We start from the raw sequence: 15,338 nt of genomic DNA on the forward strand, positions 1-15,338 counted from the left end.
ATACTGTCAATATACTATCAAAACAAATTAAAATGGTAAAAGTTATTGTACTTTAAGTAAAAATAAAAGAGCCAAAATATCAATCCCAGTTTTGGATTACTTTAATTAACAAAAAAAATGCATATAGCAAAGGATAGTTTCAATCTGCCTACCTCTGGATTATGGGCCCAGCATGCTTCCATTGCAGTACTCTGCTGCACATGTAAGTGCAAGAGATCCTGAAGCACTCACTCATCATGGGAAAGTACCAATGTGTTTCTTCATTGGTTGATGGAAGAAACATCTTACAAAAACTCTCCAGATTATTGACTTTTTAAAGTTTTTCTAGGAAACGTTCTAGATGAATACTTATTAGCCTTTGTCAGTAAGGAGTTTTTGCAAAGTGTCTCTGTGGCGCAATCGGTTAGTGTGTTCGGCTATTAACCAAAAGGTTGGTGGTTCAATCCCACCCAGGGATGTAATTGACCTTGTGATCGGATTTTGGTGATATTTAAGTAGACAAGTAAAAATTTCAAACCCCCTCTTATTGTGTAGGGTACCTAGCCTTCTCTGATGTAATCAGAGTTAGATTTGATTCAGTGATTTTATAAAAACAGCTAGGAAGCACAATTTAGCAGTGGGTTGCAGAGAAAAAGAAATATGCTGGCAAAAAAATCCAATTGAGTGATTAAACAGCTCTTCATTTCTGGCTTTATTTTTATGCTAACAAATTTGTTCTCTGAAAAGTGTCCACAAAGCCAAGTCTCTGATTAACACCTTTGTAGGGATGGTTTTTCACATATTACTAAATTAAACTTGCTTCATTGGAAAGGCAGCAAGATGCATCCTCATTTCAATGTCTACTGAAATAATACAAGTTGACACCAGGAAACAATAACGCCACTGCATCCTTGCTGCTTTCTCATGTGGAAGTCTGTTTAATGTGAAAACAAGGTGATATCTAATTAGCACATAAGTAAGGAATTAAGAAAATCTTTATTTAAGGGTGAAGATGTTTCTCACAAAATCGTTGCCCCAATGCATCATTGAAATTCAAGCTGGAAAGATGATTTTAATATATCACTTGTACATTTTGTATTGCTCTTCTGGTGACAATGTAGTTTGTTTTTGTCAATTACCATTTTAATAATAGGGTAAAGAAAATTAAGTGGATTTTTGAAAGAAAACAATACTGTCAATATACTATTAAAACAAATTAAAATGGTAAAAGTTATTGTACTTTAAGTAAAAATAAAAGAGGCAAAATATCAATCCCAGTTTTGGATTACTTTAATTAACAAAAAAAAATGCATATAGCAGAGGATAGTTTCAATCTGCCTACCTCTGGGTTATGGGCCCAGCATGCTTCCATTGCTATACTCTGCTGCACATGTAAGTGCAAGAGATCCTGAAGCACTCACTCATCATGGGAAAGTACCAATGTGTTTCTTCGTTGGTTGATGGAAGAAACATCTTACAAAAACTCCAGATTATTGACTTTTTAAAGTTTTTCTAGGAAACGTTTTAGATGAATGCTTATTAGCCTTTGTCAGTATTTACTTCTGCAAAGTGTCTCTGTGGCGCAATCAGTTAGTGTGTACGGCTACTAACCAAAAGGTTGGTGGTTCAATCACACCCAGGGACGTAATTGACCTTGTGATCAGAATTTGGTGATCTTTAAGTAGACAAGTCAAAATTTCAAACCCCCTGTTATGGTGTAGGGTACCTGGCCTTCTCTGATGTAATCAGAGTTAGATTTGATTCAGTGATTTTATAAAAACAGCTAGGAAGCACAATTTAGCAGTGGGTTGCAGAGAAAAAGAAATATGCTGGCAAAAAAATCCAATTGAGTGATTAAACAGCTCTTCATTTTCTGGCTTTATTTTTATGCTAACAAATTTGTTCTCTGAAAAGTGTCCACAAAGCCAAGTCTCTGATTAACACCTTTGTAGGGATGGTTTTTCACCTATTACTAAATTAAACTTGCTTCATTGGAAAGGCAGCAAGATGCATCCTCATTTCAATGTCTACTGAAATAATACAGGTTGACACCAGGAAACATTAACGCCACTGCATCCTTGCTGCTTTCTCATGTGGAAGTCTGTTTAATGTGAAAACAAGGTGATATCTAATTAGCACACAGGTAAGGAATTAAGAAAATCTTTATTTAAGGGTGAAGATGTTTCTCACAAAATCGTTGCCCCAATGCATCATTGAAATTCAAGCTGGAAAGATGATTTTAATATATCACTTGTACATTTTGTATTGCTCTTCTGGTGACAATGTAGTTTGTTTTTGTCAATTACCATTTTAATAATAGGGTAAAGAAAATGAAGTGGATTTTTGAAAGAAAACAATACTGTCAAAATACTATTAAAACAAATTAAAATGGTAAAAGTTATTGTACTTTAAGTAAAAATAAAAGAGCCAAAATATCAATCCCAGTTTTGGATTACTTTAATTAACAAAAAAAAAATGCATATAGCAGAGGATAGTTTCAATCTGCCTACCTCTGGGTTATGGGCCCAGCATGCTTCCATTGCTGTACTCTGCTGCACATGTAAGTGCAAGAGATCCTGAAGCACTCACTCATCATGGGAAAGTACCAATGTGTTTCTTCGTTGGTTGATAGAAGAAACATCTTACAAAAACTCTCCAGATTATTGACTTTTTTAAGTTTTTCTAGGAAACGTTTTAGATGAATGCTTATTAGCATTTGTCAGTATGTACTTTTGCAAAGTGGCTCTGTGGCGCAATCAGTTAGTGTGTACGGCTATTAACCAAAAGGTTGGTGGTTCAATCCCACCCAGGGACGTAATTGACCTTGTTATCAGATTTTGGTGATCTTTAAGTAGACAAGTCAAATTTCATACCCCCTGTTATTGTGTAGGGTACCTGGCCTTCTCTGATGTAATCAGAGTTAGATTTGATTCAGTGATTTTATAAAAACATCTAGGAAGCACAATTTAGCAGTGGGTTGCAGAGAAAAAGAAATATGCTGGCAGAAAAATCCAATTGAGTGATTAAACAGCTCTTCATTTTCTGGCTTTATTTTTATGCTAACAAATTTGTTCTCTGAAAAGTGTCCACAAAGCCAAGTCTCTGATTAACACCTTTGTAAGGATGGTTTTTCACCTATTACTAAATTAAACTTGCTTCATTGGAAAGGCAGCAAGATGCATCCTCATTTCAATGTCTACTGAAATAATACAAGTTGACACCAGGAAACATTAATGCCACTGCATCCTTGCTGCTTTCTCATGTGGAAGTCTGTTTAATGCGAAAACAAGGTGATATCTAATTATCACACAGGTAAGGAATTAAGAAAATCTTTATTTAAGGGTGAAGATGTTTCTCACAAAATCGTTGCCCCAATGCATCATTGAAATTCAAGCTGGAAAGATGATTTTAATATATCACTTGTACATTTTGTATTGCTCTTCTGGTGACAATGTAGTTTGTTTTTGTCAATTACCATTTTAATAATAGGGTAAAGAAAATTAAGTGGATTTTTGAAAGAAAACAATACTGTCAATATACTATTAAAACAAATTAAAATGGTAAAAGTTATTGTACTTTAAGTAAAAATAAAAGAGCCAAAATATCAATCCCAGTTTTGGATTACTTTAATTAACAAAAAAAAAGCATATAGCAGAGGATAGTTTCAATCTGCCTACCTCTGGGTTATGGGCCCAGCATGCTTCCATTGCTGTACTCTGCTGCACATGTAAGTGCAAGAGATCCTGAAGCACTCACTCATCATGGGAAAGTACCAATGTGTTTCTTCGTTGGTTGATGGAAGAAACATCTTACAAAAACTCTCCAGATTATTGACTTTTTAAAGTTTTTCTAGGAAACGTTTTAGATGAATGCTTATTAGCCCTTGTCAGTATATACTTTTGCAATGTGTCTCTGTGGTGCAATCAGTTAGTGTGTACGGCTATTAACCAAAAGGTTGGTGGTTCAATCCCACCCAGGTACGTAATTGACATTGTTATCAGATTTTGGTGATCTTTAAGTAGACAAGTCAAAATTTCAAACCCCCTGTTATGGTGTAGGGTACCTGGCCTTCTCTGATGTAATCAGAGTTAGATTTGATTCAGTGATTTTATAAAAACAGCTAGGAAGCACAATTTAGCAGTGGGTTGCAGAGAAAAAGAAATATGCTGGCAAAAAAATACAATTGAGTGATTAAACAGCTCTTCATTTTCTGGCTTTATTTTTATGCTAACAAATTTGTTCTCTGAAAAGTGTCCACAAAGCAAAGTCTCTGATTAACACCTTTGTAGGGATGGTTTTTCACCTATTACTAAATTAAACTTGCTTCATTGGAAAGGCAGCAAGATGCATCCTCATTTCAATGTCTACTGAAATAATACAGGTTGACACCAGGAAACATTAACGCCACTGCATCCTTGCTGCTTTCTCATGTGGAAGTCTGTTTAATGTGAAAACAAGGTGATATCTAATTAGCACACAGGTAAGGAATTAAGAAAATCTTTATTTAAGGGTGAAGATGTTTCTCACAAAATCGTTGCCCCAATGCATCATTGAAATTCAAGCTGGAAAGATGATTTTAATATATCACTTGTACATTTTGTATTGCTCTTCTGGTGACAATGTAGTTTGTTTTTGTCAATTGCCATTTTAATAATAGGGTAAAGAAAATGAAGTGGATTTTTGAAAGAAAACAATACTGTCAAAATACTATTAAAACAAATTAAAATGGTAAAAGTTATTGTACTTTAAGTAAAAATAAAAGAGCCAAAATATCAATCCCAGTTTTGGATTACTTTAATTAACAAAAAAAAATGCATATAGCAGAGGATAGTTTCAATCTGCCTACCTCTGGGTTATGGGCCCAGCATGCTTCCATTGCTGTACTCTGCTGCACATGTAAGTGCAAGAGATCCTGAAGCACTCACTCATCATGGGAAAGTACCAATGTGTTTCTTCGTTGGTTGATAGAAGAAACATCTTACAAAAACTCTCCAGATTATTGACTTTTTTAAGTTTTTCTAGGAAACGTTTTAGATGAATGCTTATTAGCATTTGTCAGTATGTACTTTTGCAAAGTGTCTCTGTGGCGCAATCAGTTAGTGTGTACGGCTATTAACCAAAATGTTGGTGGTTCAATCCCACCCAGGAACGTAATTGACCTTGTTATCAGATTTTGGTGATCTTTAAGTAGACAAGTCAAATTTTATACCCCCTGTTATTGTGTAGGGTACCTGGCCTTCTCTGATGTAATCAGAGTTAGATTTGATTCAGTGATTTTATAAAAACATCTAGGAAGCACAATTTAGCAGTGGGTTGCAGAGAAAAAGAAATATGCTGGCAAAAAAATCAAATTGCGTGATTAAACAGCTCTTCATTTTCTGGCTTTATTTTTATGCTAACAAATTTGTTCTCTGAAAATTGTCCACAAAGCCAAGTCTCTGATTAACACCTTTGTAGGGATGGTTTTTCACCTATTACTAAATTAAACTTGCTTCATTGGAAAGGCAGCAAGATGCATCCTCATTTCAATGTCTACTGAAATAATACAGGTTGAAACCAGGAAACATTAACGCCACTGCATCCTTGCTGCTTTCTCATGTGGAAGTCTGTTTAATGTGAAAACAAGGTGATATCTAATTAGCACACAGGTAAGGAATTACGAAAATCTTTATTTAAGGGTGAAGATGTTTCTCACAAAATTGTTGCCCCAATGCATCATTGAAATTCAAGCTGGAAAGATGATTTTAATATATCACTTGTACATTTTGTATTTCTCTTCTGGTGACAATGTAGTTTTTTTTGTCAATTACCATTTTAATAATAGGGTAAAGAAAATTAAGTGGATTTTTAAAAGAAAACTATACTGTCAATATACTATTAAAACAAATTAAAATGGTAAAAGTTATTGTACTTTAAGTAAAAATAAAAGAGCAAAAATATCAATCCCAGTTTTGATTACTTAAATTAACAAAAAAAAATGCATATAGCAAAGGATAGTTTCAATCTGCCTACCTCTGGGTTATGGGTCCAGCATGCTTCCATTGCAGTACTCTGCTGCACATGTAAGTGCAAGAGATCCTGAAGCACTCACTCATCATGGGAAAGTACCAATGTGTTTATTCGTTGGTTGATGGAAGAAACATCTTACAAAAACTCTCCAGATTATTGATTTTTTAATGTTTTTCTAGGAAACGTTCTAGATGTATGCTTATTAGCCTTTGTCAGTATGTACTTTTTGCAAAGTGTCTCTGTGGCGCAATCGGTTAGTGTGTTTGGCTATTAACCGAAAGGTTGGTGGTTCAATCCCACCCAGGGACGTAATTGACCTTGTGATCAGATTTTGGTGATATTTAAGTAGACAAGTCAAAATTTCAAACCCCCTCTTATTGTGTAGGGTACCTGGCCTTCTCTGATGTAATCAGAGTTAGATTTGATTCAGTGATTTTATAAAAAACAGCTAGGAAGCACAATTTAGCAGTGGGTTGCAGAGAAAAAAAATATGCTGGCAGAAAAATCCAATTGAGTGATTAAACAGCTCTTCATTTTCTGGCTTTATTTTTATGCTAACAAATTTGTTCTCTGAAAAGTGTCCACAAAGCCAAGTCTCTGATTAACACCTTTGTAAGGATGGTTTTTCACCTATTACTAAATTAAACTTGCTTCATTGGAAAGGCAGCAAGATGCATCCTCATTTCAATGTCTACTGAAATAATACAAGTTGACACCAGGAAACATTAACGCCACTGCATCCTTGCTGCTTTCTCATGTGGAAGTCTGTTTAATGTGAAAACAAGGTGATATCTAATTAGCACACATGTAAGGAATTAAGAAAATCTTTATTTAAGGGTGAAGATGTTTCTCACAAAATTGTTGACCCAATGCATCATTGAAATTCAAGCTGGAAAGATGAATTTAATATATCACTTGTACATTTTGTATTGCTCTTCTGGTGACAATGTAGTTTGTTTTTGTCAATTACCATTTTAATAATAGGGTAAAGAAAATTAAGTGGATTTTTGAAAGAAAACAATACTGTCAATATACTATTAAAACAAATTAAAATGGTAAAAGTTATTGTACTTTAAGTAAAAATAAAAGAGCCAAAATATCAATCCCAGTTTTGGATTACTTTAATTAACAAACAAAAAAATGCATATAGCAGAGGATAGTTTCAATCTGCCTACCTCTGGGTTATGGGCCCAGCATGCTTCCATTGCTGTACTCTGCTGCACATGTAAGTGCAAGAGATCCTGAAGCACTCACTCATCATGGGAAAGTACCAATGTGTTTCTTCGTTGGTTGATAGAAGAAACATCTTACAAAAACTCTCCAGATTATTGACTTTTTTAAGTTTTTCTAGGAAACGTTTTAGATGAATGCTTATTAGCCTTTGTCAGTATGTACTTTTGCAAAGTGTCTCTGTGGCGCAATCAGTTAGTGTATACGGCTATTAACCAAAAGGTTGGTGGTTCAATCCCACCCAGGGACGTAATTGACCTTGTTATCAGATTTTGGTGATCTTTAAGTAGACAAGTCAAATTTCATACCCCCTGTTATGGTGTAGGGTACCTGGCCTTCTTTGATGTAATCAGAGTTAGATTTGATTCAGTGATTTTATAAAAACATCTAGGAAGCACAATTTAGCAGTGGGTTGCAGAGAAAAAGAAATATGCTGGCAAAAAAACCAAATTGCGTGATTAAACAGCTCTTAATTTTCTTGCTTTATTTTTATGCTAACAAATTTGTTCTCTGAAAAGTGTCCACAAAGCCAAGTCTCTGATTAACACCTTTGTAGGGATGGTTTTTCACCTATTACTAAATTAAACTTGCTTCATTGGAAAGGCAGCAAGATGCATCCTCATTTCAATGTCTACTGAAATAATACAGGTTGACACCAGGAAACATTAACGCCACTGCATCCTTGCTGCTTTCTCATGTGGAAGTCTGTTTAATGTGAAAACAAGGTGATATCTAATTAGCACACAGGTAAGGAATTACGAAAATCTTTATTTAAGGGTGAAGATGTTTCTCACAAAATTGTTGCCCCAATGCATCATTGAAATTCAAGCTGGAAAGATGATTTTAATATATCACTTGTACATTTTGTATTGCTCTTCTGGTGACAATGTAGTTTTTTTTTGTCAATTACCATTTTAATAACAGGGTAAAGAAAATTAAGTGGATTTTTGAAAGAAAACTATACTGTCAATATACTATTAAAACAAATTAAAATGGTAAAAGTTATTGTACTTTAAGTAAAAATAAAAGAGCAAAAATATCAATCCCAGTTTTGATTACTTAAATTAACAAAAAAAATGCATATAGCAAAGGATAGTTTCAATCTGCCTACCTCTCGGTTATGGGTCCAGCATGCTTCCATTGCAGTACTCTGCTGCACATGTAAGTGCAAGAGATACTGAAGCACTCACTCATCATGGGAAAGTACCAATGTGTTTATTCGTTGGTTGATGGAAGAAACATCTTACAAAAACTCTCCAGATTATTGACTTTTTAAAGTTTTTCTAGGAAACGTTTTAGATGAATGCTTATTAGCCCTTGTCAGTATATACTTTTGCAATGTGTCTCTGTGGTGCAATCAGTTAGTGTGTACGGCTATTAACCAAAAGGTTGGTGGTTCAATCCCACCCAGGTACGTAATTGACATTGTTATCAGATTTTGGTGATCTTTAAGTAGACAAGTCAAAATTTCAAACCCCCTGTTATGGTGTAGGGTACCTGGCCTTCTCTGATGTAATCAGAGTTAGATTTGATTCAGTGATTTTATAAAAACAGCTAGGAAGCACAATTTAGCAGTGGGTTGCAGAGAAAAAGAAATATGCTGGCAAAAAAATACAATTGAGTGATTAAACAGCTCTTCATTTTCTGGCTTTATTTTTATGCTAACAAATTTGTTCTCTCAAAAGTGTCCACAAAGCAAAGTCTCTGATTAACACCTTTGTAGGGATGGTTTTTCACCTATTACTAAATTAAACTTGCTTCATTGGAAAGGCAGCAAGATGCATCCTCATTTCAATGTCTACTGAAATAATACAGGTTGACACCAGGAAACATTAACGCCACTGCATCCTTGCTGCTTTCTCATGTGGAAGTCTGTTTAATGTGAAAACAAGGTGATATCTAATTAGCACACAGGTAAGGAATTAAGAAAATCTTTATTTAAGGGTGAAGATGTTTCTCACAAAATCGTTGCCCCAATGCATCATTGAAATTCAAGCTGGAAAGATGATTTTAATATATCACTTGTACATTTTGTATTGCTCTTCTGGTGACAATGTAGTTTGTTTTTGTCAATTACCATTTTAATAATAGGGTAAAGAAAATGAAGTGGATTTTTGAAAGAAAACAATACTGTCAAAATACTATTAAAACAAATTAAAATGGTAAAAGTTATTGTACTTTAAGTAAAAATAAAAGAGCCAAAATATCAATCCCAGTTTTGGATTACTTTAATTAACAAAAAAAAATGCATATAGCAGAGGATAGTTTCAATCTGCCTACCTCTGGGTTATGGGCCCAGCATGCTTCCATTGCTGTACTCTGCTGCACATGTAAGTGCAAGAGATCCTGAAGCACTCACTCATCATGGGAAAGTACCAATGTGTTTCTTCGTTGGTTGATGGAAGAAACATCTTACAAAAACTCTCCAGATTATTGACTTTTTAAAGTTTTGCTAGGAAACGTTTTAGATGAATGCTTATTAGCCTTTGTCAGTATGTATTTTTGCAAAGTGTCTCTGTGGCGCAATCAGTTAGTATGTACGGCTATTAGCCAAAAGGTTGGTGGTTCAATCCCACCCCGGGACCTAATTGACCTTGTTATCAGATTTTGGTGATCTTTAAGTAGACAAGTCAAAATTTCAAACCCCCTGTTATGGTGTAGGGTACCTGGCCTTCTCTGATGTAATCAGAGTTAGATTTGATTCAGTGATTTTATAAAAACTGCTAGGAAGCACAATTTAGCAGTGGGTTGCAGAGAAAACAAATATGCTGGCAGAAAAATCCAATTGAGTGATTAAACAGCTCTTTATTTTCTGGCTTTATTTTTATGCTAACAAATTTGTTCTCTGAAAAGTGTCCACAAAGCCAAGTCTCTGATTAACACCTTTGTAAGGATGGTTTTTCACCTATTACTAAATTAAACTTGCTTCATTGGAAAGGCAGCAAGATGCATCCTCATTTCAATGTCTACTGAAATAATACAGGTTGACACCAGGAAACATTAACGCCACTGCATCCTTGCTGCTTTCTCATGTGGAAGTCTGTTTAATGTGAAAACAAGGTGATATCTAATTAGCACACAGGTAAGGAATTAAGAAAATCTTTATTTAAGGGTGAAGATGTTTCTCACAAAATTGTTGCCCCAATGCATCATTGAAATTCAAGCTGGAAAGATGATTTTAATATATCACTTGTACATTTTGTATTGCTCTTCTGGTGACAATGTAGTTTGTTTTTGTCAATTACCATTTTAATAATAGGGTAAAGAAAATTAAGTGGATTTTTGAAAGAAAACAATACTGTCAATATACTATTAAAACAAATTAAAATGGTAAAAGTTATTGTACTTTAAGTAAAAATAAAAGAGCCAAAATATCAATCCCAGTTTTGGATTACTTTAATTAACAAACAAAAAAATGCATATAGCAGAGGATAGTTTCAATCTGCCTACCTCTGGGTTATGGGCCCAGCATGCTTCCATTGCTGTACTCTGCTGCACATGTAAGTGCAAGAGATCCTGAAGCACTCACTCATCATGGGAAAGTACCAATGTGTTTCTTCGTTGGTTGATAGAAGAAACATTTTACAAAAACTCTCCAGATTATTGACTTTTTTAAGTTTTTCTAGGAAACGTTTTAGATGAATGCTTATTAGCCTTTGTCAGTATGTACTTTTGCAAAGTGTCTCTGTGGCGCAATCAGTTAGTGTATACGGCTATTAACCACAAGGTTGGTGGTTCAATCCCACCCAGGGACGTAATTGACCTTGTTATCAGATTTTGGTGATCTTTAAGTAGACAAGTCAAATTTCATACCCCCTGTTATGGTGTAGGGTACCTGGCCTTCTCTGATGTAATCAGAGTTAGATTTGATTCAGTGATTTTATAAAAACATCTAGGAAGCACAATTTAGCAGTGGGTTGCAGAGAAAAAGAAATATGCTGGCAAAAAAACCAAATTGCGTGATTAAACAGCTCTTAATTTTCTTGCTTTATTTTTATGCTAACAAATTTGTTCTCTGAAAAGTGTCCACAAAGCCAAGTCTCTGATTAACACCTTTGTAGGGATGGTTTTTCACCTATTACTAAATTAAACTTGCTTCATTGGAAAGGCAGCAAGATGCATCCTCATTTCAATGTCTACTGAAATAATACAGGTTGACACCAGGAAACATTAACGCCACTGCATCCTTGCTGCTTTCTCATGTGGAAGTCTGTTTAATGTGAAAACAAGGTGATATCTAATTAGCACACAGGTAAGGAATTAAGAAAATCTTTATTTAAGGGTGAAGATGTTTCTCACAAAATTGTTGCCCCAATGCATCATTGAAATTCAAGCTGGAAAGATGATTTTAATATATCACTTGTACATTTTGTATTGCTCTTCTGGTGACAATGTAGTTTTTTTTTGTCAATTACCATTTTAATAACAGGGTAAAGAAAATTAAGTGGATTTTTGAAAGAAAACTATACTGTCAATATACTATTAAAACAAATTAAAATGGTAAAAGTTATTGTACTTTAAGTAAAAATAAAAGAGCAAAAATATCAATCCCAGTTTTGATTACTTAAATTAACAAAAAAAATGCATATAGCAAAGGATAGTTTCAATCTGCCTACCTCTCGGTTATGGGTCCAGCATGCTTCCATTGCAGTACTCTGCTGCACATGTAAGTGCAAGAGATACTGAAGCACTCACTCATCATGGGAAAGTACCAATGTGTTTATTCGTTGGTTGATGGAAGAAACATCTTACAAAAACTCTCCAGATTATTGATTTTTTAATGTTTTTCTAGGAAACGTTCTAGATGTATGCTTATTAGCCTTTGTCAGTATGCACTTTTTGCAAAGTGTCTCTGTGGCGCAATCGGTTAGTGTGTTCGGCTATTAACCAAAAGGTTGGTGGTTCAATCCCACCCAGGGACGTAATTAAACTTGTGATCAGATTTTGGTGATATTTAAGTAGACAAGTCAAAATTTCAAACCCCCTCTTATGGTGTAGGGCACATGGCCTTCTCTGATGTAATCAGAGTTAGATTTGATTCAGTGATTTTATAAAAACCAGCTAGGAAGCACAATTTAGCAGTGGGTTGCAGAGAAAAAAAATATGCTGGCAGAAAAATTCAATCGAGTGATTAAACAGCTCTTCATTTTCTGGCTTTATTTTTATGCTAACAAATTTGTTCTCTGAAAAGTGTCCACAAAGCCAAGTCTCTGATTAACACCTTTGTAAGGATGGTTTTTCACCTATTACTAAATTAAACTTGCTTCATTGGAAAGGCAGCAAGATGTATCCTCATTTCAATGTCTACTGAAATAATACAGGTTGACACCAGGAAACATTAACGCCACTGCATCCTTGCTGCTTTCTCATGTGGAAGTCTGTTTAATGTGAAAACAAGGTGATATCTAATTAGCACACAGGTAAGGAATTAAGAAAATCTTTATTTAAGGGTGAAGATGTTTCTCACAAAATCGTTGCCCCAATGCATCATTGAAATTCAAGCTGGAAAGATGATTTTAATATATCACTTGTACATTTTGTATTGCTCTTCTGGTGACAATGTAGTTTGTTTTTGTCAATTACCATTTTAATAATAGGGTAAAGAAAATTAAGTGGATTTTTGAAAGAAAACAATACTGTCAATATACTATTAAAACAAATTAAAATGGTAAAAGTTATTGTACTTTAAGTAAAAATAAAAGAGCCAAAATATCAATCCCAGTTTTGGATTACCTTAATTAACAAACAAAAAAATGCATATAGCAGAGGATAGTTTCAATCTGCCTACCTCTGGGTTATGGGCCCAGCATGCTTCCATTGCTGTACTCTGCTGCACATGTAAGTGCAAGAGATCCTGAAGCACTCAATCATCATGGGAAAGTACCAATGTGTTTCTTCGTTGGTTAATAGAAGAAACATCTTACAAAAACTCTCCAGATTATTGACTTTTTTAAGTTTTTCTAGGAAACGTTTTAGATGAATGCTTATTAGCATTTGTCAGTATGTACTTTTGCAAAGTGTCTCTGTGGCGCAATCAGTTAGTGTGTATGGCTATTAACCAAAAGGTTGGTGGTTCAATCCCACCCAGGGACGTAATTGACCTTGTTATCAGATTTTGGTGATCTTTAAGTAGACAAGTCAAATTTCATACCCCCTGTTATGGTGTAGGGTACCTGGCCTTCTCTGATGTAATCAGAGTTAGATTTGATTCAGTGATTTTATAAAAACATCTAGGAAGCACAATTTAGCAGTGGGTTGCAGAGAAAAAGAAATATGCTCGCAAAAAAATCAAATTGCGTGATTAAACAGCTCTTCATTTTCTGGCTTTATTTTTATGCTAACAAATTTGTTCTCTGAAAAGTGTCCACAAAGCCAAGTCTCTGATTAACACCTTTGTAGGGATGGTTTTTCACCTATTACTAAATTAAACTTGCTTCATTGGAAAGGCAGCAATATGTATCCTCATTTCAATGTCTACTGAAATAATACAGGTTGACACCAGGAAACATTAACGCCACTGCATCCTTGCTGCTTTCTCATGTGGAAGTCTGTTTAATGTGAAAACAAGGTGATATCTAATTAGCACACAGGTAAGGAATTAAGAAAATCTTTATTTACGGGTGAAGATGTTTCTCACAAAATTGTTGACCCAATGCATCATTGAAATTCAAGCTGGAAAGATGATTTTAATATATCACTTGTACATTTTGTATTGCTCTTCTGGTGACAATGTAGTTTGTTTTTGTCAATTACCATTTTAATAATAGGGTAAAGAAAATGAAGTGGATTTTTGAAAGAAAACAATACTGTCAATATACTATTAAAACAAATTAAAATGGTAAAAGTTATTGTACTTTAAGTAAAAATAAAAGACACAAAATATCAATCCCAGTTTTGGATTACTTTAATTAACAAAAAAAAATGCATATAGCAGAGGATAGTTTCAATCTGCCTACCTCTGGGTTATGGGCCCTGCATGCTTCCATTGCTGTACTCTGCTGCACATGTAAGTGCCAGAGATCCTGAAGCACTCACTCATCATGGGAAAGTACCAATGTGTTTCTTCGTTGGTTGATAGAAGAAACATCTTACAAAAACGCTCCAGATTATTGACTTTTTTAAGTTTTTCTAGGAAACGTTTTAGATGAATGCTTATTAGCCTTTGTCAGTATGTACTTTTGCAAAGTGTCTCTGTGGCGCAATCAGTTAGTATGTACGGCTATTAACCAAAAGTTTGGTGGTTCAATTCCACCCAGGGACCTAATTGACCTTGTTATCAGATTTTGGTGATCTTTAAGTAGACAAGTCAAAATTTCAAACCCCCTGTTATGGTGTAGGGTACCTGGCCTTCTCTGATGTAATCAGAGTTAGATTTGATTCAGTGATTTTATAAAAACAGCTAGGAAGCACAATTTAGCAGTGGGTTGCAGAGAAAAAAAATATGCTGGCAGAAAAATCCAATTGAGTGATTAAACAGCTCTTTATTTTCTGGCTTTATTTTTATGCTAACAAATTTGTTCTCTGAAAAGTGTCCACAAAGCCAAGTCTCTGATTAACACCTTTGTAAGGATGGTTTTTCACCTATTACTAAATTAAACTTGCTTCATTGGAAAGGCAGCAAGATGCATCCTCATTTCAATGTCTACTGAAATAATACAGGTTGACACCAGGAAACATTAACGCCACTGCATCCTTGCTGCTTTCTCATGTGGAAGTCTGTTTAATGTGAAAACAAGGTGATATCTAATTAGCACACAGGTAAGGAATTAAGAAAATCTTTATTTAAGGGTGAAGATGTTTCTCACAAAATCGTTGCCCCAATGCATCATTGAAATTCAAGCTGGAAAGACGATTTTAATATATCACTTGTACATTTTGTATTGCTCTTCTGGTGACAATGTAGTTTGTTTTTGTCAATTACCATTTTAATAATAGGGTAAAGAAAATTAAGTGGATTTTTGAAAGAAAACAATACTGTCAATATACTATTAAAACAAATTAAAATGGTAAAAGTTATTGTACTTTAAGTAAAAATAAAAGAGCCAAAATATCAATCCCAGTTTTGGATTACCTTAATTAACAAACAAAAAAATGCATATAGCAGAGGATAGTTTCAATCT

The 15,338-nt window shown here is 34.5% G+C and overlaps 1 non-coding gene across 1 annotated transcript; it reads left to right on the forward strand.

Moving 5' to 3' along the window:
• The first annotated feature begins 6,223 nt into the window (after window positions 1-6,223).
• TRNAN-AUU (transfer RNA asparagine (anticodon AUU)) lies at window positions 6,224-6,297 on the forward strand. Its single transcript has one exon. It is a non-coding gene; the product is annotated as a tRNA-Asn (tRNA).
• Window positions 6,298-15,338: the final 9,041 nt, after the last annotated feature.

The sequence above is a fragment of the Pseudophryne corroboree genome, unplaced genomic scaffold (assembly GCF_028390025.1).
Source record: "Pseudophryne corroboree isolate aPseCor3 unplaced genomic scaffold, aPseCor3.hap2 scaffold_1337, whole genome shotgun sequence".
Classification (NCBI taxonomy): domain Eukaryota; kingdom Metazoa; phylum Chordata; class Amphibia; order Anura; family Myobatrachidae; genus Pseudophryne; species Pseudophryne corroboree.